General features: G+C 43.7%; 1 non-coding gene and 2 pseudogenes across 1 annotated transcript; all 3 read right to left on the bottom strand.

Moving 5' to 3' along the window:
- Window positions 1-10,235: 10,235 nt before the first annotated feature.
- On the bottom strand, window positions 10,236-10,317 carry TRNAS-GCU (transfer RNA serine (anticodon GCU)). Its single transcript has one exon. It is a non-coding gene; the product is annotated as a tRNA-Ser (tRNA).
- A 10,828-nt stretch (window positions 10,318-21,145) lies between these two features.
- On the bottom strand, window positions 21,146-21,645 carry LOC119253548 (ATP synthase subunit d, mitochondrial-like; annotated as a pseudogene).
- A 3,608-nt stretch (window positions 21,646-25,253) lies between these two features.
- LOC119253547 (zinc finger protein with KRAB and SCAN domains 8-like) lies at window positions 25,254-26,770 on the bottom strand (annotated as a pseudogene).
- Between the last annotated feature and the right edge of the window lie 452 nt (window positions 26,771-27,222).

Genomic DNA, 27,222 nt, shown 5'->3' with positions numbered 1-27,222 from the left:
GGAATCCCTACTGAAATTATTTAAAATGTCACTTAACTCAGAGACAAGAAGAAATGTTGACTACAGAGCTAACTAAAAAGATTGAGGGGCCTCCCTGGTGGTACAAGAGGTTGAGACCCAACCTATGGCGCTATTCGCAGCTACTGCAGCATGAGTTCACGAGTTCGATCCCCAGCCAGGGAGCTACCCACATGGCGCAGCCGACCTCTCCAGTCTCAATGTGTTTCAGTCAGTCTACCTGTTCTGTTCCCCACTCTGTCTCTGGTAAATCCTCTCACCCCCTGCACCTCTGGCCTGTACCCCAGCTCTTGTATGCATAAATCTTTTAAAAAAAAAAGATTTATTTATTTATTTATACAAGAGCCAGGGTACAGATCAGATGTGCGGGAGGGTGAGAGGATTCACCAGAGACAGATTGGGGAACAGAACAGGCAGACTGACGAAATACACTGCTGAGGGGAGTAGCGGGCGAGACAGGAGAGGTCTGCCGCGCCATGTAGGAACCTCACCGGCGGGCTGGGATTGAACCGCCACTGCAGAGGCTGTGGACAGCTTCACAGCGCGGCACTCAACTGCCTGTGCCACCAGAGGAGACCCAAATAAATAAATCTCTTTTTTTAAAGATTTATTTGTTTATTTATACAAGCGTGGGAGGGTGAGAGAATTCACCAGAGACAGAGCGGAGAGCAGAACAGGCAGACTGACGAAGTACATTGCTGAGGGAAGCAGCGGGTGGCAGGAGAGGTCTGCGCGCCATGTGGGACCCTCGCTGGCGGCCAGGGATGGAACCGGCGCTGCAGAGGCTGTGGGCAGCTTTGCAGCCCAGTGCTCAATCGCTGCACCATCAGGGGAGGCCCCCAAATAAATAAATCTTAAAAAAACATATTGAGGGTTACCTGAATCTGGAAGACAACAACTGGGATATTGATTTCTGCTGTGGGTTATCATAAGCTGAGAAGAAGGAAAAAGAAGGGGAGGAGAAGAGAAAGAAGAGGAATTGGAAGATTGGTAACAAAGAGGTTGAGGGAATGACCTGGTATATGGATAGAGCCAAGTGGAAAAATATGTGTGCCCCTATGAATGTAAGAGGGTTTTAGTAACCTATGATGTAAGAGGGCTTTAGTAAGCAAGCTGATCTGCTCTGTGGATGTCAGTAACTATTTCTTCAATTATCTCAAGGAGCTTTTGATCACAGTGACCATGGCTTCCATGATTGAGAATGTTCACAGGCTTAAAAAAAAGCCTCTCTTTCATTAAGACTAATCTAGACACCAGCACTGTCAAGAGTTGAACCGAACTGCGTGAGCCAAAACCATCCTAAGCCCTAGCTATGGTGTAATATTCCAGTGGGAGCAGCCAGTCATCGGTGGGCAAGTTGACTACATTGGACTCTCTCCATGATGGAGAACACAAAAGTTTACTCCAAAGCAATAGACACTTTTTAGGAATTTGATTGGTGGGGTCTCCCTCATGGCACAAGGGGTTAAGATGTGCACTATGAAGCTATCTGGAGCCACTGCAATAGGAGTTCGATCCTAGCCAGGGAGGTGACACACAGGCCAGAGGTGTGTGTGCGGGGGGAGGGAGGGTAAGAGGATTCACCAGAGACAGAGTGGGGAACAGAACAGGCACACTGACTGAAATGCACTGCTAAGGGGAGCAGCAGGCGAGACAGGAGAGGTCTGCTGCCCCATGTGGGTCACCTCCCTGGCTGGGATCGAACCTGTGCTGCAGTGGCTGCGGATTGCTTCATAGGTTGTGTCTTAACCCCTTGCACCACTAGGGAGGCCCCCAATCTCTATTTTAAATCAGGTTCTTGTGAATCCTTTCCTGTCCCTTAAACATACCCTGAGAAGATCATATAGCTTTCCACTCAATTATTTTTAATTAAATCTTTGTTATGTATTGCATAAGTTATAAAGTCACCAATTCAGAATACAAAAAAAAAAAAAAATACACTGAGGGCCTCCCCAGTGGCGCAGTGGTTGAGTGCTGGGTTGTGAAGCTGCCTGCAGCCTCTGCAGCGCCGGTTCGATCTCCAGCGGCTCCCCGGCCACCGGAGGAGGGTCCCACATGGCGCGCAGACCTCTCCTGCCGCCCGCTGCTCCCCTCAGCAGTGTACTTCGGTCCTTCTGCCTGCTCTGCTCCCCGCTCTGGCTCTGGTGAATTCTTTCACCCTCCCGCGCTTCTTACTGTACCCAGTGCTTGTATAAATAAATAAATAAATAAATCTTTAAAAAAAAAAAAATACATTGAAAAACCTTCTGACTTTTGTTGAGGGTTTTTTTTTTTTTTTTGTCTTTTGTTGATTTGAAAAACAATATTGTAGTTCTATAGGAAAATGTCCTGTGGTTTTTTGGTTGTTTTTGTTGTTTTTAGATGAGTACTGAAAGTATTCAAGAGTCATGATCTCTATAATTTAAAATACATTAGCAGAGAAACTAATATGGCAAAATATGAACACTCACAAATTATGAATATAAAGTGCTCCTTATATATTAAACAGAAACTCTTGGGAGTAGATATGTCTCAGAATTCAGATTTTGTAAAGATTGTTGAAGTACAAAAGGCATCATTTCATACTCTTCTGGGTTCTGACTGGACAAGTGAAACAGCAACAGACAGGTTAACAAAGGAAAAACAATCTATATACTAACATACATATGGAGAATTCCCATGGCTATAAAGTCTAAAGAATAATGGAGCAGACCAGGAATTTTTATTGTGCAATTTGGGACCTGGGATACCAAGGACAAAGAGGGGGAGACTGTATATGACAGAAAAGGAGCGGGCACCCTTATCTTACTAAGAATAAAGAGAGTCTTAGAACATGTTTACTGATAAATCCAGAACTAGCTGAGGTCCCCAAATACATTAGTTTAGGTTGTAAAGGGATAGTAGTAATTGCTTCCTCAGGAAAAGGGCAAAGGAGTTAGGCAAGAGCAAATTTTTCTTAGCCTTCAGGGCTCTCACTGTTCTCAATCCAAAACAATCTGTCTACTTTAAGTAATGGAGACAGACTCCCCCCACCCAAGGTTCACAGGGCCTTGACTGTTCTCTACAGAGAACATACAGAGGTGACAAGAGGCCTGCTCTGGGCTTGAGAAAAGCCTCCCTGACCCTTCTAGAAAGACTGACCCACAAGACTACACAGAATCTTAGTTCTTTATAGGTAGTTTATAGCTTTTTATGCCTACAATTGTAACTGGTCTTTTAGGATTTCCTATTTCTTATAATGTTGTATATACACACACACGGCCTACTCATTACCTTGTTATTCCCAACAACTATAAGATATAGGGCCTCCCCGGTGGCGCAGCGGTTGAGCAGTGGGCTGTGAAGCTGCCGGCAGCCTCTGAGTCCGCTTGTTCCCTGGCCGCTGAGCGAGGGTCCCACGTGGCGCGCAGACCTCTCCTGCCGCCCGCTGCTCCCCTCAGCAGTGTACTTCCGTCTTTCTGCCTGCTCTGCTCCCTGCTCTGGCTCTGGTGAATTCTCTCACGCTCCCACGCTTCTGACTGTACCCAGTGCTTGTATAAATAAATAAATAAATCTTAAAAAAAAACAAACTATAAGATATAGACTTGAATATATATAAACTGTGGGATGCCAGCTCCAGCTAGTGAAGTGTCAGGGGTTCCTGAAAGGATGAGACAGCGTCAGCAACTTGAGGAAAAAGGGACAGGAGAAGGGACAAACACTTGAGGAGACACAAACACTTGACCAGGGTGCAAGTATCTCAGTGGGTCTTTATTTATACAGCAAGGCAGGTGGTGAGATTACATCAACATAAGCAATGAAGCAAAACAAAGACAATCATTACATATTTTCTCATGAGCATATAAAGACCCCCTTGGCCTCATACCAAAAGGGCACTTCTTTGATCACCTTAAGAAAAACACCAGGAACAATCAGTTTTCTTGGTGCAACTCATTTTCCCAGCATGATCAATCAACTAAGACAGCACATTATTTGGTTACAATTAATCATCCTTTCAAACTTCCTTATACCAGAATGGGTGTGAATGTCTTATCCTATATTGTTACTTAAATCAACCCATCTCCCTAGCACACAAATAATCTAGCTAATCTATCAATTACTTCAAAGTGACCTAAAGTAACTCATCAAATCTATTTTATTTCTACAGAAATCTAGCTCTTAACTAGAAATACCTAACCTCCATACAACCTGCGAACCATTGACCTTTTGCATTCACCAGGAAATGTACTGCTGCCACAAATACGTACCCTCCAGTTAGGCCATGGTTTCCGAGCACAGCTGGTTCAGGACAGTTTGTTCCCCATAGTTCTCAGAGTCAAAACATTTCTTTCCAAACTATACCTTTAGCAATTTTTCTTTCTTTTGTAATAATTCATGCATAAGAACAACAGGCCAATTAATGCCTTAATCCGAATTAGGTTTTCACAAGCTAATTTATTACTAACTTATTTTTGTATTAACCAAAAACAGAAGAGTATTAGTAGGCATTGCTGTGGAAACGCCCTGTAGGGTAAGGTAAAAAGTATCAGGCTTTTCTGCCCTCCCGCCATTAGGATCAATGACAGAACCCTGCAATCCTGAATGCATGCCTGATGGTGGGCACCTGGAGTAGGGTGTGGGCATAGGTAGATGGGACTCATCTGGGCTAAGACTGGGCGGCGTCACGGGGCGACGTCACGGGGCTGCCAGCAGAAGCCGAGAAAGGAGCAGAGAAGCTGAGAGAGAAGCAGAACCATGAGAAGAGCAGAGAGAACATGAGAGAAGGCTGGAGAGCCCAGAGTAAAGAATTGCTGGGGGCTGGGAGGCCTGCCAGCCTCCTGGCTCCCCAGCACCCCTACCTGCCATGTACCTGGTAAATCCCCAAAGAAGCCTGAAAAGCCACTGAGGGCTCCAGGACTCTCTCCTTTACCCAGGTCTGCTGGATCAGAAAACCTGCTCTGTGCTAGTCCTGCCCTTACACTCCCATGTTCACATCTTATGGGAAGTGTAGAAACTCCCTTCTTCTTGGGAGTCTCCCCCATTGCCTGGACCTTGTCAAGAGACAGCATGGGTAGCACGGCCTACAGCAATAAACTTAAATACCTTCATTATTAAACTAAAAATTTAAAGAATTAAGGAATAAAAACCTCTGAGGGCTGACATTTAGTTTTAAAATAGTGATAAAAGGTAGACCAATTTACCCTCTGAAAAAATAATTTACTCTCTTCCACCAGAAGTGTGTGACAGCAACTTCACAGTCAAATTCCAGTTCATTTGGCCCTTTACCCCTTCAGCATCAGAATTTGAACTTGGAGACCCCTGTCCAGTTTTCTACCTTGGGCCTTAACCCAAGGCCCAAGTGTAGGTGTAGGTGGTCTCAGAATCTGTTGCCAACCCACAGCTTGCTTCCAAAGGGCATTTTCATCAGAAACTCTCTATGACACAGCCAGTTTATTTCACCTAATCACAATAAATACCATGATCCAGCTGTGCCATTGTGGAATGATTAGCTTTATGGACTTCTAGGCCAATCAACTGAGTTCTTATCTTAAAGGGGACCTCGGGGGCCAGTTGTACATTTACTTTTCCCTAAGGCCTCTGAGTAAAACTCCTTTCCTTAATATCATACTCAGCTTCAAAGAGTAAGAAAATTTCACAGAGGAGTTCTCAAGCCATAATGTAGTGTCTCTTTTCTGTGACCTAGTGTGGGCTGACACTCCCAGATACTTAGCCCCAAATAAAAAAATGTGAATACAAAGAGATACATGCACCTCATACTTACTGCAGAATTATTTATAATAACCGAGAACTGAAAATAACTAAATGCCCCAAACAGATGACTGGATAAAAAGATTTGGTCCAGATACATAATGGAATACTACACAGCTATAAAAAAGAAAGGAAATAAGAAATCCTGCCATTTGCAACAACATGTATGGCCCTAGAGGGCATGATACTCAGTGAAATAAGTCAGAAAAAGACAAACACTGTTATGATTTCATTCATATGTAATAGATAAATATTGTTTTAAATAAAAGTAAACTTTCAGATGATAAGACCAAAGTAGTGGTTACCAGAAGGGAAGAGGTAGAAGGGATAGGGGAGTGTATGGTGAAGGATGGAATCAGACTTTTAGTGTGAATTTAATGTAATATGTACAGATGTGCATTTATAATGATACACACCTGAAACTTACATAACATTATAATGCAAAGTCACTTCAAGTTTTAAAATTAAGAGGGAAAAGAACGTGAACTGAGGTCCAGAGAATTAAGAAATGAACCTTCCCTTCAGAAGTTTACAAGCTCTGGGGAGCAGGGTGAAAAGGACAGAACAGTTACCTTTGCTGAGATGGGGACCCCTCCACGACCTCAGATTCCTAGACGTTGGGGATCCTTTGTGCCCCCGCCACGTAGGTTTGCCAAATTTGTATATAAAAATTATTGGTTCTTTATCTGAAAGTCACATTGAGCTGGACGTGGTGTTTTATCCTGCAATCCCACCGCCCACCCAGCAGGGGCATCGGTGATGGGGAGGTGTGGGGGGGCTGTCTTCGCTGCGGGGAGAGCCTTCCAGGTCACTGCCACTGCTGGGAAAGGTGGCCCCCCAAATCACCAAGACCATTCGCGGTGGCCGGCCTTCTCTTTCTCACTACCCACCTGGCTCGCCGGCTCAGGGACCAAAAATGTCCACTGGAAGAGCAAAGGCCTTTGGGGTTGGGGGGGACAGGAAAGAAATCTGCTCCGATTGAAAAAAAGGAAGCACAACGACGCTGGCGGTCCCCGGCGGGGGAACCTTGACAAGGTGAACAGGAACCAGACCCCCTCCCCGCTCGAGCAGCAGCTGGTCCAAATCGCCACCACGACCCCCTTTTTGGGGGTGCTTGTTGCCTGCTTACGACGCCCCTTCCCCTCTGCTACAACCATCGATCGCCGGGAATACTTCCAGCCGCCCTCTGTCCGGCCATCCCTAATATCCACTTAACCCGCTTCTCTTGAGCGCCCGGGAAACAGCCACCAGCGCAGGGCGCCGCTTCCCTCCGCGTCTCCTCGGATCCTGCAACCCCAGCTCAGTGGCGCTGCCCGGTGCTTACTATGCAATAAACTGGTCTCGTCAGACTTGCGGTTTGTTCCCGGTGGTCTTCGGCCAGGGTCTCTGACATCACATTCGCTTGTTCCGTGGGTCCTGCTCTCTGGGCACGGACAGACCGGGGGTGAGAACGATTCCTCCTGGCAAAGTCGGAAGGTGGATGACAGGAACAAGGTGGGTCCTAGGGAGACACGATGTTACCAAGAGGGACATAAACTTGTTGTCAGTCATGTTTCGGATAAAGCAAAACAAAACAAAACTAGAGCAGTGATTTCAAACTTGTGTGTAAACCAGGATTACCTGCAGGATGGGTTAAATGGCAGGTCGTTGGACCTCAGTCCTGGGGCTTTATTTCTAACAAGTTGTTTGCAAGAGCCACTGCTTTGAATCCAGTGATCCACTTTCACGTCTCTGATGAAGACACTGATTTAAAGTTTTCATCCTAATGGAGGCATCACACTCCCAGACTTCAAACTATACTACAAAGCCATAATCATCAAAACTGCATGGTATTGGAACAAGAACAGACACAGACCAATGGAATTGAATAGAAAATCCAGAAATAAACCCACAGATTTATGGTCAACTAATCTTTGACAAAGGAGCAAAGACTATGCATTGGAGCAAAGAAAGTTTGTTCAATAAATGGTGCTGGGAAAACTGGGTCTCTACATGCAAAAGAATGAAGCGTGTCCATTACCTCACACCATACACAAAAATCAACTCAAAATGGATTAAAGAACTAGACATAAGACCTGAAACCATAAAATATATAGAAGGAAATATAGGCGAAACACTACATGATATGTACATCAAAGACATCTTTACAGACACATCACCCAAAGCAATGATAGTGAAGGCAAAGATAAACAGCTGGGACTACATCAAATTAAAGAGCTTCTGCACAGCAAAAGAGACAATAACAAAAACAAAGAGAAACCCCACCAACTGGGAGAATATTTTTGCACACAACACTAATGATAAAGGACTGATCACAAAAATCTGCAAAGAGCTGATGAGACTCAACAACAACAAAGAAAATAATCCTGTCAAAAAATGGGCAGAAGAGTTAAAAAGAAACTTCTCTGAAGAGGAAATGCAAATGGCCAACAGGCATATGAAAAAATGTTCAACATCACTTGTAATCAAGGAAATGCAAATCAAAACTACCATGAGATACCATCTTACACCAGTGAGAATGGCACATATTAAAAAGACTAGCAACAGCAAATGTTGGCGAGGATGTGGAGAAAAAGGAACTCTTCTGCACTGTTGGTGGGAGTGCAAACTGGTCCAACCACTATGGAGAGCTGTGTGGAGATTTCTGGACCTACTAAACATAGAGCTTCCATAGGATCCAGCAACTCCACTCCTAGGTATTTACCCAAAGGACACAGAAACATCAATTTCAAAGAGCACCTGCACCCCTATGTTTATAGCAGCACTGTTTACAATAGCTAAGCTTTGCAAACAACCCAAATGCCCAAAAATAGATGACTGGATCAAGAAGATGTGGTATATATACACCATGGAATATTACTCAGCATTCAAAAAAGATAAACACATGCAATTTGCAGCAGCATGGATGGCGCTGGAAGGGATCATGCTCAGCAAAATAAGCCAAAAAAAAAAGAAAAATACCGGATGGTCTCACTCATAGCAGGAATCTAGAAAACTTAAATAACGGACCAGGAAAATGAATAACTATAAGAAAGTGAAAATCAAAATCAACAAAAAACTATGAACCAGAGACACTCTATGGAGGGTGGGGGTGGGGTGGGGAGGGGAGGGATTGGGGTCAAAATAAGGGTGTTGCAATTGTATGGGGAATACAAAAATAAAATTTATTTAAAAAAATAAAGTTTTCATCCTAATCAATAATCCAATGAGTTCCAGCCTCAAGCTATACAATGGCTTGACTTCACTAAATCCCCAAATCAAGAAATCTTAAATACGTAATCAATTGGATTTATAAACCTGGAAAATCTGTAACAAACCAAAGCCACTACATGTATGAAAACTCAGGATTCCTCATTGTTTCCTTCCACTTTGGGGCTCCCCTTTCCACTTGAATGGCCCGTGGCAAGGCTAAGTTAAACAATTCCTGTCTTAGGGCTGCAGAAACCGACCAGGTCTGGTCTGGTCTCCAGTCTACTCTGCTGGTAGGGAGTGTAGATCAATTCAACACTTATGGGAGAAATGTGGTGATATCTTACAACAAACACACCCACAACCCAGCACATCTGCTTCTAGACATTTCTGTGACAAAACTAGACATACACAAAATAGAATATCCCGAATAGTGTATATATTCAGATAGAGATATATGTACCCCCTTTTGTAAGTAGCATCTATAGCTATTATCTTGCACTATGCTTTTTTCATTTAACAGCATATTTTGGAAAGCTTAATATTACAAGGTGTACTTTGTTTCTGGAAGGATCTGTGAGGGCCAATAGTGTCCTAATGGTGGGGAGGGTGAGAAAACTCTGCTATGTGGCTTTATATATTTTTTGAATCAGGTGCTTATATTGATCAAAAGGGGGACTATTAAGTAAATAAAATGGAGATATATACTTTTCTTTTTTTTCCCTCCAAAGATCTGCCAAGAAGGGAGTCACAGGTGGAAACCACACATTGCAATCATTTTCCTTTGCTTTTCTCAGGAAGAAATACTTATACCTATTCCCTAACAGGGCATGTTCTATGGAGTACTTTTTAGTACTCCCTGGCAAAGACAGGGATACTTACACCATGCCAGATGAAAATTACAGGAGAGATGAAATTAGCCTACAAATGCCTTAAATAACCCATAAGCTTCACTACACATAATTTTGTGTACAGTGCTCTATAGACAAACACATTTGTTACTTTCCATTTGTTAGGCAACGTTTTCCTGTGCTCCTCAAGTAATCCAATTGTTTCCTGACTGGGGGAATTCCTGTTGAGTAAAATCTGCAGGGGAATGAAAATTTGGGGGGAGGGGATGAAACCTGAAACTAAGGTATCAGTTAACAGATTTAGTTCACAGACACCTAAGTGCCACAGAAGAAAAAGACAGATGGGAGGGTTGGAGGAAATGACTCAACTGGATGATGAGTAAGGTATTAGCTTGCCAAGACAAAGTGCTTGCCCAGGCAGCGAAACAAAGAAATAAAGCTTGAGCCAGCCGACGAGGGTGGGATTCGAACCCACGCGTGCAGAGCACAATGGATTAGCAGTCCATCGCCTTAACCACTCGGCCACCTCGTCGCGTGGGAGTCAGCTTTCCTCCGTCTCCTCCTCCCTGCCGTATCCCCAGACGCCTGGTAGCCACACTTCCAATTGCCACACCCACAGTTTGAGTTAAAAGTCTTCAGTCCATTTCACAACAATCACAAAGACGCGCGGCACTCAGAGAGGGCTGAAGTTACCTGGCAAATACCTGCGAACAGGTGGAACCCGGCCAGGTCACATCGTTGGACCCAGGTCAACCCTGGCCCCCCGTGTCCAGAGCCCCCCACACCCAGGGTCCCCCCAATGCTGCCTTCCGCATTCGGGACACCAAGTGCCCAGCCTCCAGATCAGAACCCCTCCTTGGGATCCTGTTCTGAGTGGCGCCAGCAAACTAACTCAGGGGTCCTTGCGATCCCGTTGTGCCCTACAGAGAGGAGACGCCTTCATTTCCCCTTCGTTGTCCTCCGCGGCGCTTGGCATTGGTCAGTCTAGGATAAATCCGCGAGCGAGAACGTGTTTGGAGGAAAAGCAAGCGCAAGCGCCTGAATGGGAAGTTGTTTGTACTTTAGCGCAAGGCGGGCTCAGCAAGACTGTTATCAAGCCGGGACTGGCCACCGGGCCAGGAATCCCCGGTGCAGGAGGCGGGTGCTGGTCCAGGTTGTGAGTCCTAAATCGCCTCACTAAATGCAAGCCCCCCCCCCCACACACACGCCCTCCTCACACCCCCGCCACTTGAGTCACTGACCTGAGTTACGTCCCTTCCAGTTCTGCCAACCTGCCAACCTGCCAGATGCCGCTTGCGAGCTTGAAAGCTTTCTGATCTTTACTGCAGGATCTCGGAAGGGGGGATTTTCCTTTGCACCAAAACGCGGATGCCTTTCCCCTCCCTATAAAATCTCTTGCTCTGTTCTCAATTTTGTTGGAAGGGACTCTTTTTCCCACCCGTGTTCACCGAATTTCCAAGTATCTTCCGACAGCACAAAACGACCATCAGGGGTCATTCATCAACAACACTCGGTGAAACAATCTCAAGTGTTCCTTTGAAGCAAGGCGAGTATATTTTTTTCTGACGCAGACTCATCCACTCCACACCACTCTTCAGACACCTTACACCAGGGGGTCAGAATTATTGCTGACTTTAAGGCTGGAATTTCTGCTGTTCGCTCACAGTTTCTTAGGCCACTGTCCCTGCAGCTATAGGGCAGGGACTATATTTGTTTTGGTCATTATATTGCACCAGTGGTGAAGAAGCAAGCAATAACGATTGTTAGATGAACAAATGAAATGTTTAGATTAAATGCCAAGTCTAAACAGCAAATCAAGGTACCTAAATAGTTTAGATTAATGAAACGTCTTAATCCTAGGTTATTTTTAAATCATAAGGTTGTGATGAGTAATAAATTAGTTAATAACAGTAAAATGTTTGGAAACGTGTCTTGAAAATACTAACCACTGTGTAAAACATTGGATGATACTGTAGTTGTTTTATTATGATAAAATAAATAATAAACCAACAGTTACAGGAAATTATACTCAATAAGAAAAAGAAAACCCAGTAGGAAGAAAAGAAGAGTCAAAAAACAGGTATGCACAAAAGAAATTCAAAACGATTACTAAATGTATTTTTTTATTTTTTTTAATTAATTTATTTGTGCATACAAGAACTGGGGTACAGGCCAGAGGTGTGGGGTGGGGGTGAGAGGATTCACCAGAGACAGAGTTGGGAACAGAACAGGCAGACTGACTGAAATCCACTGCTGAGGGGAGCAGCAGGTGAGTCAGGAGAGGTCTGCGGGCCATGTGGGTAGCTTCCTGGCGGGGAATCGAACTCCTGCTGCAGAGGCTGCAGACAGCTTCAGAGCTTGTGTCTTACCCCTTGCACCACCAAGGAGGCCCACTAAATGTATTTGAAGATATTCCTTCATATGTATATGAAGGATATGACATTTAAAGCAATCTCTCCTTCTCCTACTCCTACTTTAGATTTCTGGAATACAATCCTTGCAAGTGTAAATTGGCCCAACCAGACCAAAGGACAATTGCATAGAGTTATTCAAAAGTACAGAGTTCACATCTTTCTCTCCCTTCCTTAAACCTGGGGGTAAGCATTAGCATCAAAAACATGTATACAGGGCCTCTTTGGTGGTGCAAAAGGTTAAGCACAGCACTGTGAAGCTAGCCGCAGTCACTGTAGCACAAGTTCAATCCCCAGCCAGGGAGCTATCCACATGGCACAGCAGACCTCTCCTGCCTTGCCCACTGCTGATTTAGCTAGTGCTGATTTTAGATATTTAATATCAGTGGGGGTCATTGAAGGCCATTTTGCTCTAGCCTCAGTTTCATGAAGGAGCCAACCCTAGACTTTCTATGTTATTGCCAAAGGAGTATAGTGATATGTTCACACATCTCTGTATGCATTATATATACCATCTTCGAATATTTCTTTTTAAAAGATTTATTTATGCACACAAGAGCTGGGGTACAGGCCAGAGATGCGGGAGGTGAGAGGATTCACCAGAGACAGAGTGGGGAACAGAACAGGCAGATTGACCAAATTACACTGCTGAGGGGAGCAGCGGGTGAGACAGGAGAGGTCTGCTGCGCCATGTGGGTAGCCCCCTGGCCAGCTGGGAATCGAACTTGTGCTGCAGAGGCTGCAGATTGCTTCACAGTGCGGTGCTTAACCCCTTGCGCCAACAGGGAGGCCCAAATATTTCTTTTTTAAGAGTTATCTGAAGTGTTTAAAATATCTCCCAATACTTTAAAATCTTATTTGACATTTCTTTATCTTTTAATATACTGGGAATGAATTCATGAACCTTTTGCAGCTGCTGAAAAGATTGATACAAAAATGAAAAATATCCTGAAGGGTATTTATAGCAATTGTTAGCAGCCGGTACCAGAAATTTTTAAACTTTCTGTATTAAACCTTTTTTCCAGATTTCACTTTTTCTTGCCATGAGCATGGATAAGATTGAATGTAAACTATTTAGCATCAGAAAAGTGAATACAGCCAAAGTCATTCAAAGATAGTAAGTGACCACTAGATTTAGCAACCACTTTTATATAAGGTGGGATAGAATTTCAGGTTAACATCTTACAAATCAAGCTGGCAGACACGGCCATTAAGAGGTCTAATTGCCCACTTCTAGATGGTAGAAAGAATTCTTTGCACTGTGTTCTATGGCAGTGATTTAATCCCTGTTAAGTACCTTGGGCTCCTGCCTGCACTTTCTTCTTTCTAAAGCTCCTAATTTCACTTTTACTTCTCACTAAATGGCAGAGGATCAGAGCAATACTCCACCTTCACTTTGAGATACACTTTGCATTTCCATGGGGGAGAGAATATGAATTCTAGGAAAAGACACGTACTACAAATTCCTCTGAAGCAGTTGGAGGAGAACTCCCGTGAGGGGCCCCGTGTTAGTTTCCAGCCCTTTCCCTGCTTATCTTTCTGATCCATCAGCTCTGAGGCCCTTCAGATGACTTCACTGTCCACTGAGCCTGTTATTCTGGTTTTCTCTTTCCCTAGCTGGAGTTCAACCTGGAGCTGCGACCACAGCCCCCATGGGATGCTCCCCTTGGAGATAGTCACAGCCTGCACAACCCCACAACTGCAGCCAATGGATGCCCACAATCAGCAGTGAGGATGGACTCCAGCAGAGTCCACTCTCTTCGCTTTCTCAGCCAATAAAGTTTATTTCCTTTGTTCTCAGACCTCGTTCCTAAAACCTGTTGTATCTAGGCTGCTAGCCCCAGCACCACTGGGAGTCTCTCATGCCCAGATAGGTCTCCCACAGTGCTCTTTTCTTGCTGTTGGGCTAATCTGCAAACCCAGACTCCTTGCCTGCCCTCACCAGCGTCTGTAGAGATCTGTTTTCAATCTTCACTAGGTCAAGAGTCCATCTCCTGGCCTGGGAGTGGGACCCTCCGGTCCACCCCTCTGACTCCTTGCAGATAGAGCAGAGGGCCGCTGGTGCTGCTAGTTATGTCAGGGGCAGGCTGAGGGGCAGGCAGGGGCACCCCTGTCCAGTGACAATAAGATGCCTGGATTTTCTTCAAAATACTGGAGGAAAAAGGTTGAGATATAGCTAGCTAGCTAGAGATACAGGCTGGGATATATATATTTATAAATACATATCATATAACAGGGTTGGCCAAAATAGTGCTATTTTTTGCAGTTGTGTGATGGATAATATGTTACATCATGTTTACTTTTCTACCTTTAAATTTTTCCATAATAAGTGTAAGATATTTAACTTTGCTTCATTGCATAAGTATGCCAGATGTTATGGTCTCTGCACAAGAGGAATTAATAAAATCGTCAGAGTCTATGACCAAAAACACAGAAAACTATGCCGACAGAAAAGCTGAGGGAGAGTCTGAATAACCGCCGGCCCGGGAGTGCAGGCCGGTTGGAAACAGCTCGCTAGCTCCAGCCCCCAGCCTTCTGCATCTGAATACGAAGCCTGCTCCTTAGCCACGTTTCCTGCTCTGAACTTGAGCTCTTGTTTATCCCCCAGAAAGAGCCGACGGTAGCGAAGCACAAGCTGTTAGCGGTGTCACCAAACTGACATGCTCCTCGCTGTCTTGGGGACAGTATGAGGACACTGTAGATTTACGTAATTTCTGCCGTCTAAAACCCTTCCTAGCTGCATAACAACAGCAAACTCCTGCACAGGCCGACTCTGCCCTGCGCTTTACACATTAATTCATGGAACCCCCAAAACACTTACAAAGTGGTGCTCTTCCTCCCTTTTATTTTTATTATTTTATTTTATTTTTAAAGATTTATTTATTTATGCATACAAGAAATGGGGTACAGGCCAGAGGTGTGGGAGTGAGAGGACTCACCAGAGACAGAGTGGGGAGCAGAACAGGCAGAGCAACTGAAATACACTGCTGAGGGGAACAGCAGGCGAGTCAGGAGAGGTCTTCTGCGCCTTGTGGGTCACCTCCCTGGCCGGGGATTGAACTCGTGCTGCAGTGGCTGTGGAGAGCTTCATAGATTGCGTCTTAACTCTTTGTGTCACCAGGGAAGCCCCCACATTTATTAATTTTTAAATTTTCTGGCATTGTTGTTAGTTTTTGTACAGTATTTCATTTCTCGCCTCAGGTATACCCGTACATCTCCCACCACATCACCCGTGAGCCGTCACCGTGGTCCCTTGCGCTCCGCTAAAGTGGGTGCTCTCACCTTCTTGCCCAGAGGGTTGATTCTGCCCTGGATAGCGGGGCCCTGAGAATTAAACGGGGCGATCCGTCTCCCCCACCCGGACCTTGAAGTCCTCCGCAGTGTCTCAAACGCGAAAATTGCTAAGGACTTTCCCCTAAAGCTCCCCGGAGACGCAGGCGAGTTAGGTTGGGCGGTGGGTCTGAGATCTGGGAAGGTGCAGGGAGGGCGAGGGGGAACCTGTGATGTCAAAAGGCTTAAAGAGAAACAGAGCACCGCGGTGACCAGAAAGCTCTCCGAGGACCCGAATTGCCAAGCGCCAAAGAAGAAACCGAGAGGCAAAGGGCTCTCAGCGCCCCGCAAGGCCCCCGACGTTCGGGCGCTTCCGTGGCGCACCGCTGGGCTCGGGGCTCCGGGCGGGGAGAGCCGCGCGGTGAGCAGGTCGCGATCCCGGGGTCCTTGCCAGTCAGCTGCCCTGAGCGGCGCCCTCGCACCGCCGGAGGGTCCTGGCTACAGGTTCTCCCGGGGAGCGCGGCCCGCAGCTGGAGGGAAGGAGTTTCAAGGAGAGGGGTGCAGGGTGGGCAGCCGCGGACGCCGTGATCCCTCGGCGCCTCGTCCCGGCGGAGACGCGCCCTGGAGTTTCTGAAATGAATCCGTGTGTGGTGTGAGACCCCGGGAAGGCTGCCGGTGTTCTCTCTTGAGCCGCACGCCCTCTAATTCTTTCCACAGGGGACCCGCGAGCAGAGGGATTGGTAAATATTCCAAGCTCACGGTGAAGAGCGTCACCGGCCCTCAGCTCATTCTAGACAGTATTGGGGCTTTGGCCTTATGGCCAATTTTGTTGTTCGATTAAAAAAAGTTTCCAAGATAGGGGATTCTCTGGTGGCGCAAAGGTTAAGACGCAACCTATGAAGCTCTCCGCAGCCACTGCAGCACGAGTTTGAGCCCCAGCCGGCCAAGGAGCTACCCACATGGCACAGCAGACCTCTCTAGACTCGCCCTCTGCTCCCCTCAGCAGTGCACTTCGGTCATTCTGCCTGTTCTGGTCCTCGCTCTGTCTCTGGTGAATCCTCTCACCACCCCTGCCCCCCACCCCGCGCGCAAGCTTTTGGTCTATACCCCAGCTCTTTTTTTTTTTTTTTTTTAATAGAGGCATGTTTTTATTTATTTATTTATTTATTATATTTGTTTGTTTGTTTTGTTTATACATGCACTGGGTACAGTCAGAAGCGCGGGAGGGTGAGAGAATTCACCAGAGCCAGAGTGGGGAGCAGAGTAGGCAGAAGGACTGAAGTACACTGCTGAGGGGAGCAGCGGGCGGCAGGAGAGGTCTGCGCACCATGTGGGATCCTCCTCCGGTGGCCGGGGAGCAGCCAGGGATCGAGCCGGCGCCGCAGAGGCCGCGGGCGGCTTCGCAACCCAGCGCTCAACCGCTGAGCCACCGGGGAGGCCCATATACCCCAGCTCTTGTATGCATAAATAGATGAAACTTAAAAGTTTCCAAGATAATCCCAGACACAGATTTGAGCACAAATATACATTGGAAGGAGTTCTTTTCAAAGAAATGGTTCACAGCGCTAATGTTAAAGGCAAAAATCACAATTTTAAGATAATTGTTATGTCTTTTTAAGTTTTTTTCCTCATTATTAGTGGATACTTGGTGTTTCCTTTTGGCGCTTGTAAGTTACACAGCCTCAATAGGCAGGGGTCGGTGAGGCATTCTGTCCGGTTTGGGGAGCCCCTCATGGAAGGGGCCCATGCCTTCATCTATTTGGAGATGGATGTTATCAATAAGAAAATTCTTTAATGTCTTAAAAAGCAGACTGCAGATAATTTAAGAATTACCTTGTCTGTTACATGCCTACAAGATGTAAACTAGACTAAAGGTGTTTGTTATGTAATCTTCTGTTACATCTTCAGCTTAATCTTAAGTCACCAGAGTTGAGTGATATGTGGCTGAATTGGGTGGTTACAATTCTACCATCATTGCGTGAACGTCACAGGAACATGAATGCTATTAGAGACAAAGCAGATTTGACATAGTCATCCCATCTATACTGGCAAAAATTTGTTAAGCACAGGTCAAGGGTTGCAGGTTTTCAAGGGCCATGCTAGTTTACCACCACTGAGCTCCACTTTTCCTTTTTTTTTTTTTTTTTAAGCACTTTTATTTATTTATTTATTTTTTAATAATAGCACTCTTCCCTCATGCTTTTTTATTATTATTTATTTTTAAAGATTTATTTATTTATTTATACAAGCACTGGGTACAGTCAGAAGTGCAGGAGGGTGAGAGACTCCACGAGAGCCAGAGCAGGGAACAGAACAGGCAGACTGACGAAATACACTGCTGAGGGGAGCAGCAGGCGAGGCAGGAGAGGTCTGCTGCACCATGTGGGACCCTCGCCAGCAGCCGGCACTGCAGAGGCTGCAGGCAGCTTTGCAGCCCAGCGCTCAACAGCTACGCCACTGAGGAGGCCCACTTTTATTTATTTTTTTAAAGATTTATTTTTTTTATACAAAAGCTGGGGTACAGGCCAGAGGCATGGGAGGGTGAGAGGATTCACCAGAGACACAGCGGGGAGAACAGGCAGATGACCGAAATACACTGCTGAGAGGAGCAGCAGGTGGGACGGGAGAGGTCTGCCATGCCATGTGGGAATCTCCCTGGCAGGCCAGGAATTGAGCCCGAGCTGCAGAGGCTGGGGACAGCTTCACAGTGCTGTGCTCAACCCTCTGTGCCACCGGGGAGGCCCACTTTTCTTATTTTTAATACAGTATCGCCATGGACCACACTAAACTGAATGTCAGATAAGTTGGCAAGACTTCAAGTACATTGTTTTCTAAATTTCTGTCAAGAAAGCAGCATACCAGGCCTCCCTGGTGGTGTAAGGGGTTAAGATGCAGCCACTGCATCACGAGGTTTGTGTTAGATCCTCAGCCAGGGAGCTACCCACACGGCGCAGCAGACTTCTGTCTTGCCCGCTTCTCCCCTCAGCAGTGTATTTCAGTTGATCTATCTTTAGTGAATGCTCTCACCCATCACACCTCTGGCCTGTACCCTTGTTCTTGTATACATAAATAAATAAATTTTAAAAAAGCAGCATACCAAGCAGTTTCAGTTTTGAACACCATTTTCCTCAATTCTGTAACTTCTTTAATCTGCACGTTAGTGGCCTATGTGTCTAAGGCAGTGGTTATCAAAGTGTGGTCCACAGACCCACGGCATCAGCACTACTTGGAAACTTGTTAATAGAACACATTCTCACTCCAGCAACCAGTGGTTTAAGTCTTCCAGGTGATTTTGATGCTTAAGTTTGTGAACCTGTTGCCTAAGGCAGAAGCTGTTAAATTTGCCCTCTTTTTGAAACTATCATCACTTTTTGAGTCCCCACAGAATTTCCTTCCCAAGGCACCCGTGCACCATCACCACAGTCTCCTGTTCTCCTCCCTCCCTCCCTCTGATCCCTCTCCCTCCTCCTCCCCTGCAGTATGTCTCTGATTTGTAATTGTCTGTTTTTGCTTTGTTGTATTTGGTACTGTTATTATTTTTTTTTTACACTGATGTCTTATTTGGTTTCCCTATATTCCTGTTATAAGTGAAACCATCTGATATTTTTCTTTTTCCTTCTGGCTTATTTCACTGAGCATAATTCCTTCTAGCTCCATCCATGTTGCTGCGAATGGCATGAATTTATCTTTTTTGATTGCTGAATTAATATTCCATTGTGTATATATACCACACCTTCTTGATCCAGTCATCTATTTTTGGGCATTTGGACTGTTTCCAGGTTTTACCTATTGTAAATAGTGCTGCAATAAATATAGGGGTACAGGTGTTCTTTTGAATCAATGTTTTTGGGTACTTTGGGTAGATCCCTAGTAGTGGAACTGCTGGGTCGTATGGTAGCTCCATTTTTAGCAGACTGAGGAACCTCCAGACAGCTTTCCATAGTGGTTGGACCAGTTTGCACTCCCATCAGCAATGTAGGAGAGTTCCTTTTTTAGCACATCCTCACCAATATTTGTTGTTGCTTGTTTTTTGATATGTGCCATTCTTACTGGTGTAAGGTGGTATCTCAATGTGGTTTTGATTTGCATTTCCCTGATGATAAGGGATATTGAACATTTTTTCATATGCCTGTTGGCCATTTGCATTTCCTTTTTGGAGAAATGTCTTTTAAGTTCTTTTGCCCATTTCTTGACTGGATTATTTATTTTGTTTTTGTTGAGCTGGGTGAGTTCTTTGTATATCTTAGTGATCAGTCCCTTATCAGTTGGATGGAGTACAAAGATTTTTTCCCAATCAGTGGTGTGTCTCTCTGTTTTGGTGAATGTCTCTTTTGCTATGCAGAAGCTTTTCAGTTTGATGTAATCCCAGGTGTTTATCTTTGCCTTCACTATCACTGCTTTGGGTGATGAGTCTTTAAAGACATTATTGCGATGTATGTCTTGTAATGTTTTCCCTATATTTTTTTCTATATATTTTATGGTTTCAGGTCTTATGTCCATTTCTTTTATCCATTTTGAGTTGATTTTTGTGCACAGTGAGAGGTGGTAGTCCAGTTTCATTTTTTGCATGTGGAGGTCCAATTTTCCCAGCACCATTTATTGAACAAACTGTCTATGTTCCATTGCATATTCTTTGCTCCTTTGTCAAAGATTAGTTGTTCATATAAGGGTGCCTTTATTTCTGCATTCCCTATTCAGTTCCATTGGTCTGTGTGTCTGTTTTTGTTCCAATACCATACTGTTTTAATTATTATGGCTTTGTAGTATAGCTTGAAGTTTGGAAGTATCATACCTCCTTTCTCCTTTGTTTTCATCAGCAGGGCTTTGGTTATTCATGGTTTTTTGTTATTTAATATTTTAATTTTTGAATATAATTTTATTTATATCTTTTATATAATTTATTAGACATTATTGAAGAGAGAAAAGTTAATTTCTTATGACCTTTGTCTCAGAGAGCATAATACAGATGTTGTAAAATACTGGAATTCTTTAGGCAGAATGATTCTCTATTATGTAGGTTGAGCTCTTTAAGAACTTAGGGGTTTTATTGTGGGTACAGTTTTGGGGTACAGTTTGACATTTGGTTCAGTAGGATTGACAAGTATTTGCCTATAAAGAAAGGACCATGGTCACTTTGGGATTTCCATTCAGTGACATCAAAGTGCTCACATATGCAAAGAGTGGTCCCAAATCAAAGAAATGGGTTAGCCATGGCCAAGTTTGTCTGCATACACTCAGCTAACCAAAGTATGGGTGCCTAACAAGCAGTTAGTAAAGATTCCTCTCAGTAGTCCATGGTTTTAAACTAAAAATAAAAGAAGTAATACTCATCAATGTAAAAAAAGAACACTGCAAGTCAACAAGTGAGTGTCCATGCTACACCAGGAGACACATCTCTTGTGTTCCTGGTGGGTGAACCTTGGAGGGAAGTTGTTTAACTCTGAACACCATCTGCTTGCTCTGAGGATCTTGAGACTGGTTTACTTCAGAAAACCACCTGCTTTTAGGGTACTCTGAATACTGCAAATATGTTAACAATAATGAAATAAAAAATATGAAAGATATTTTTCAGGAAAGCATATTTTTGCTGTGGCAGTATATCCATTTGCATTTGCATTTATAATACATATTTCTTTGTATACTATCTTTTCACTATATAATTATTTTTAATATTCAGAATTATGAGAACCAGTGCATTCTACCACACTCAAGGTATAAACTCTCCATGGGCTTTTGTCACCAGTAGGGATACTTCTTGTCTAACTTGGTTTCTGGGAGGACTTCATTCAGGTCTTTAATGGTCATCAGATCAAATGGAATTATGTTCTTTATCTTCTCCAGCTCTTTCTGGTACTCCTCCATCCTGGCCCTGGAGAGGTTCAAAAACTCAGCACAACTTTTACATCTTTTTCTTCAGCAACTGCCTGGGCAGTATATTTACCCTTTGGTACAGGAGCATTAAACTTCTCAAGGTTATCTACCAAGCCAGCCTTTACTATATTGGGCTTGTAGTAAGCCCAGTCGACAGCAGGTAGGCTCTCAGGGAAAAAAGTCAATCTGGAGGTGAAAGTCTCATCCCACAACTTCAGAGAGTTGGCAATGGCCTTTTGGTTTCAGGGGATGATCTCCCCAAAAGCTACCCAGTCAATTGCTTTTAGAGCAAGTTTTCACCCAGCCATCTTGAGATCCTTATTCAACAGAGTCCAGCCTATCATATTTCTTTAAATGCTTGGCAGGGGGTCTTGCTGGTAGCCTGGGGTTAAGTCTCACCTAAGCTAAATTGGCCTGAGTTCTATCCTGGCCAGGGAGATGACCCACATGGCACAGCAGACCTCTCCTGTCTCGCCTGCTGCTCCCCTCAGCAGCGTATTTCAGTGGGTCTGCCCATTTTGCTCCCCACTCTGTCTCTGGTGAATCCTCTCACCACCCTCACACACACACCCTCTCTGCACTCCACATCTCTGGCCTACACCCAGTTCTTTTATGCAAAAAAATAAAATAAAAAGATAAATGCTTGGCAGGAAGTTGACACTTAACAGGTTTGAGGGAAGGACAAGTGCATTTTTCAAGGACACTCCAGGTTCTAACACTGTGATATTTAATGCTTATGCCTACGAAGGTGAGCTGTAGCTAGATTTTCAGTGTCAGGGATGTAGTTATGAGTTTATGTGAAAGGAATCTTGACTCTGGAACGGAGTATGATAATCATCCAATAGAAATTGTAGATGGTAAAAAGAAACACTTCAGGGCAAATTGACCTTTGGAAAGAAGAAATATAACAAAAAATCCCTCCTTAAACTGGAGTAATATTCAGTATCATGGCTTAGCTGTGAATACAACCAGGATATTTAAACAGGACTAGTCCTGGTCTATGTATACTCTGCACACACACACACACACACACACACACACACACACACACCAGTATAGGAAAGGTAATTCTTGTTACCTTTATAGTAACCCACATAGTATCTATGCCTCCATCACAAATTTCCTTTCTCCCACTCTTTACAAATTCTCCAATAAAAACCAATACTTCAAGTATACTCTTTGGGTCTGTGCTGGAGACACTGTCTTTATTTTCAACCTCTACTTAGAAAAATTTGTAAGAGCTATGTAATGAACAGTAAATACCTTTCACCTAGAGTCATCAATTGTTTGCTACATTTGTTTTTACCTCCCTACTATTTGCTAAACCACTAAAATTACTTAAAGTGTACTATAATCCTTCATCCCTAAATAAATAAGTCAGCATTTATCTTCAAAAAACAAAGACATTCTCTTTTGTGATCACATACAATCACTGACTGAGGGGATTGAACACTGATGCAATACTATTATCAAAAGTGTAAGCCATGCTTAAATTTTACCAACTGTTCCCAAAATGTCCTTTATAGAAAGTGTATTTCAGTCTAGGATTTAATCAATTTAGGCTCACATATTGAATTTAGTTCTTATATTTAAAAAATTCCTTTTAATCTAAAACAATTCCTCAGAACATTGGTAAACACCCCAGTTGTTCTATAGACCCTCCACCCACCCCACCAAATTTGGGTAATGTTTTCTTATGATTAGATCCCAAGATATCCACTTTTCTGGGGAAGACCACAGAAGTGATGTGTCCTTTTCAGTGGAGCAATCATACCAGGAGTGATATGACATCACTGTATCATTTCTAGTAATGGGGTCTGGTTATGGTGTTGTCCACCAGGTTTCACCATCGCAAAGTATCATTTCCCCTAGATTGTTTTCCAATTTAGGTTCAAAACCTCTTTAAGCAGGATAGTCGGGAACTACTTAATCACTAGAATCAGTTCCTTAATGAGTGTTTTTGGCCTCAGACACTGATAATTAATTCAGAGCTGTGTGAGGCCCAGGGATCTCTTCTTTACTCCACTCATTCAATATTTATGGCACAATTAATCTGTCTGAAGTGCTTAGATATATTAGTGAATAAAACAAAGATTCCTACCCTTAACCATTCTTAGCTGAAGACCTTATGGAGTGGTTCCCTGTGCTGGGCCTTGTCAGCGGCTCTCCAGAGGCTAAGAAATAATATGTAACAGAGAAAACTAAGAAACAGACTTAGATAAGAAATAAACTCAGCTTAATCTCCCACACCTTTTTAGAATGTTTATATTACTATCTCGTTCTCAAATCAAGGTTAAAAACTGATGAATTTCTTAGAAATGTAGAGTATATGTGGGTTGAAAGTCAATTCAAAATAACAGATTTTATCAGTTAATGATGCAATATAGAGACACACTCAAAAACATTCCATACAAATCAAAGTGGACTTCTAAAATCATATTTGGGGGCCTCTCTGGTGGTACAAGGGGTTAAGTGTCAGCACTATGAAGTTATCCGTAGCCACTGCAGCACGAGTTCCATCCCCGGCCAGAGAGCTGAACACATGGCGCAGCAGACACAGTGTATTTCAGTAGATCCACCTGTTCTGCTCCCCACTCTGTCTCTGGTGGATCCTGTCACCTTCTGCACCACTGGCCTGTACCCCAGTTCTTGTATTCATAAATAATCTTTAAAAATAAATAACATGACAACATTGAATAATTAAAACAATTATTATTAAAATAATTTAATTATTATTTATTATTATTAAAATAATTTAATTATTATTAAAATAATTAAAATTATTATTAAAATAATTAAAACAATTAAAATGACTGCATCCAATTGCAGCTCTTTGGTGATGTCTGATGCTGAAGATGTCCTCTTCCATGTATTTGACTATTGGAGTTCATTTTTGCTGTATTTCTCTGATGTTTGGTAAGAGATGAGCTCGGTGTTTGATAAGATCTGAACTTTGCCTGAAGGTTTTCCCACAGTATTTACATTCAAAGAACTTTCCCCAAAATGGATTTTTTTAAAAAATAAGTATTCCTGTATTGTAAGATTTTTATTTTATTTTTGCATAGAAGAACTGGGGTGTGGGTCAGAGATGGGGTGGGAGGATTCACCAGAGACAGAGTGGGGAGCAGAGTAGGTGGATCTACTGAAATCCACTGCTGAGGGGAGCAGCGGGGACACAGGAGAGGTCATGGGTCAGCTCCCTGGCCAGGAATAGAACTCATGCTGCAGTGGCTGCGGATAGCTTCATAGTGTTAACACTTAACTTCTTGTGCCACCAGGCAGGCCCCTGTTTTGATTTGGGAAGTTCAGTCAAGTTCAGGGGTTTACTGAATCAGTAAGTCCAAAGGTCTAGCACTTTGTTAACTAAGTAAGAAAAAGCTTAAAGAATTACCTAGTGGGCTTCCAACATAAAAGCAGATGTTCTACCTAACCCACCTACTCATTCTTGAGAGGATAGCAGTACATGAAAAACTAAGAAAGGTAGAAGCCAACAAGTTAGTATCTATAGATCCAAGAAGGCTGTAGGGTCCCAGTCATACCAAACATTACTTTTACTTCCAATTTCAAGACTGAATGTTTCACATTTAATACTGGTAGTAACAATGACAATAAAAGGCCGGGACGCACAAAAAATAAAAATGTTTGAAATACTGAAATTTGCTCTTACTAAACCAAAACTACATTACAGTAAATGATTTGCAAGTGGCTTTACCTTATGGGTTGTAAAACTGCATTTCCAGAACTAGATGTGGTTTAGACCCTAAGTCATTTTGCTGATGGATTCATTTTTCACTGACTTCTCATGTCTTCAATAGTGCCAGGAACTGCGTGTCAATTAAAACACTTCTAACATGGCTTTCTTTTATTGACAAAGTCTGATACCAAAAAGGCCTTTGGTATACCTACATCACATGAATCACTGGTGACACTTTCCTTTTGCATGTACTTTCTGGTGTTTCATAAGATTCGAGCTGCCACGGAAGGCTTTCCCACACTCGTCACACTCATATGGTTTTCCCCGGTATGGACTATCTGGTGATGTATGAGGGTGGAAATCTGGCTGAATGCTCTCCTGCATTCTTCACACTCATAGGGCTTTTCTCCAGAGTGAATCCTCTGGTGATTAATGAGGGCTGAGTTCACTTAGGAGGCCTTCCCACACTCCTGAAACTCATAAGGCTTTTCTCCTTTATGGATTCTCTGATGTTTGGTGAGGGCTGAGCTCACACTGAAGGCTTTACCATAGTCATTACATTCATAGGGTTTCTCTCCATTGTGGATTCTCTGATGTATTATCAGGTGTGCCCTCACACTAAAGGCCTTCCTGCACTCATTACACGTATAAGGCCTCTCGCCAGTGTGGATTCTCTCATGTACGGTGAGGGTTGAACGTACGCTGAAGGCTTTTCCACAGTGATCACACTCATAGGGTTTCTCTCCAGTGTGGATTCTCCGGTGTTGAACAAGGCCTGAGCTCTGAGCAAACTTCTTCCCACATTTGCTGCACTTATAACGTCTTTCTTCCATGGGTCCGTTCTTAAGCTTTTTTAACTGGTGCACATACTGAGCTACTTTTTTATACTCAGGAATCTGTAATGCATCTGCATTATATAAGCCTTTAGGTGAGGGTCCATCCTTACCAAGGTCTTTCCTTCAGAACTGACACCTCGTTTGCATCTCTGACCTTGATTCCTGAAAAAATAAACAGACCTTTCAAATGTAATTTATTTCCAGCTGGTAGAGTAACATGATGTGATACAGACTGAATGGGGTTGCTCCAGCATATTGTAACCCCAGGACAACTGGGTGGCAGCCAGATCAAATGGCTTTATTTAGTATGTTCAGTCACACAACTACATCACAGAACTATTGACCTATTCAACTGGCAGCTTAATCTCCTTTTACAAAGGTATGTCAAGCACAGAATCTCAGACATATACAAATATAAAAATAATACACAGCTCTTACTTAAAAAAAAAAATTGGGGGCCTCCTGGGTGGCGCAGTCGGTTGAGCGCAGTGCTATGAAGCTGTCCACAGTCTCTGCAGTGTGGGTTGGATCCCAGCCAGCCAGGGAGCTAACCACATGGAGCAGCAGACCTCTCCAGTCTCATCTGCTGCTCCCCTCAGCAGTGCTTTTGGTCCGTCTGCCTGTTCTGCTCCCCACTCTGTCTCTGGTGAATCCTCTCGCCCTCCTGCACCTCTGGCCTATACCCCAGTTCTTTTATAAATAAATAAAAAAATCTTTTAAAAAATTGGGGTTGGAAAAGAGACACGAGGCTAGAAGTAGCTCTACCTATTCCTACTGCCCCTACTGTGGAGCTGCTGTTGCTATGATGGGCCGTCTCTTAGCAACAGGGACGCTCAGCCTCCTTTAGAACTTCAACAGAATAGAGCCCTCACCTCTCCAAATAAAGGGGCTCCACCAGCCCATTCCACCTTTATCGTTCAGATTAATGCGTGAAGAATTTGGTGGGGAGCTGCCACTCTTGTCCCCTGAGAACAAATTCAATTCTGTCTCCAAACTTGAAACCTTTGCTCCAAATCCAAATTACACATATTGTTCTTTCTGCCTTTTTTTTCCTTCCATTTTACAAGTTGTTTTATGTCTCAGTAGTCATGAGCTGACAGTATGCCACCTTGATATAAGAATGATATTTCACCACCTATGTGGTCTTGGGTCTCAAAAGCCTATAACCTTAGTATAATAATGAGAAAAACATCAGTCAAAAACCAAGGGAATGATAGTCTACAAAACCCTGAGAAGTACTCCTCCAAACCTGTCAAAAACAAGTCTGAGAAACTGTCACCACTGAGAAGAGACTACAGAGACATGACAAATGCTAACATGAGGCCCTGGAATAGAAAAATGACATCAGGTAAAAA

This window comes from Talpa occidentalis, unplaced genomic scaffold (genome assembly GCF_014898055.3).
Source record: "Talpa occidentalis isolate TD23 unplaced genomic scaffold, MPIMG_talOcc4v2.1 talOcc4.2, whole genome shotgun sequence".
In the NCBI taxonomy this organism is placed as follows: Eukaryota; Metazoa; Chordata; class Mammalia; order Eulipotyphla; family Talpidae; genus Talpa; species Talpa occidentalis.
Note: the sequence above shows the minus strand (reverse complement) of the source record. Positions and strands in the feature narration are given on the sequence as shown.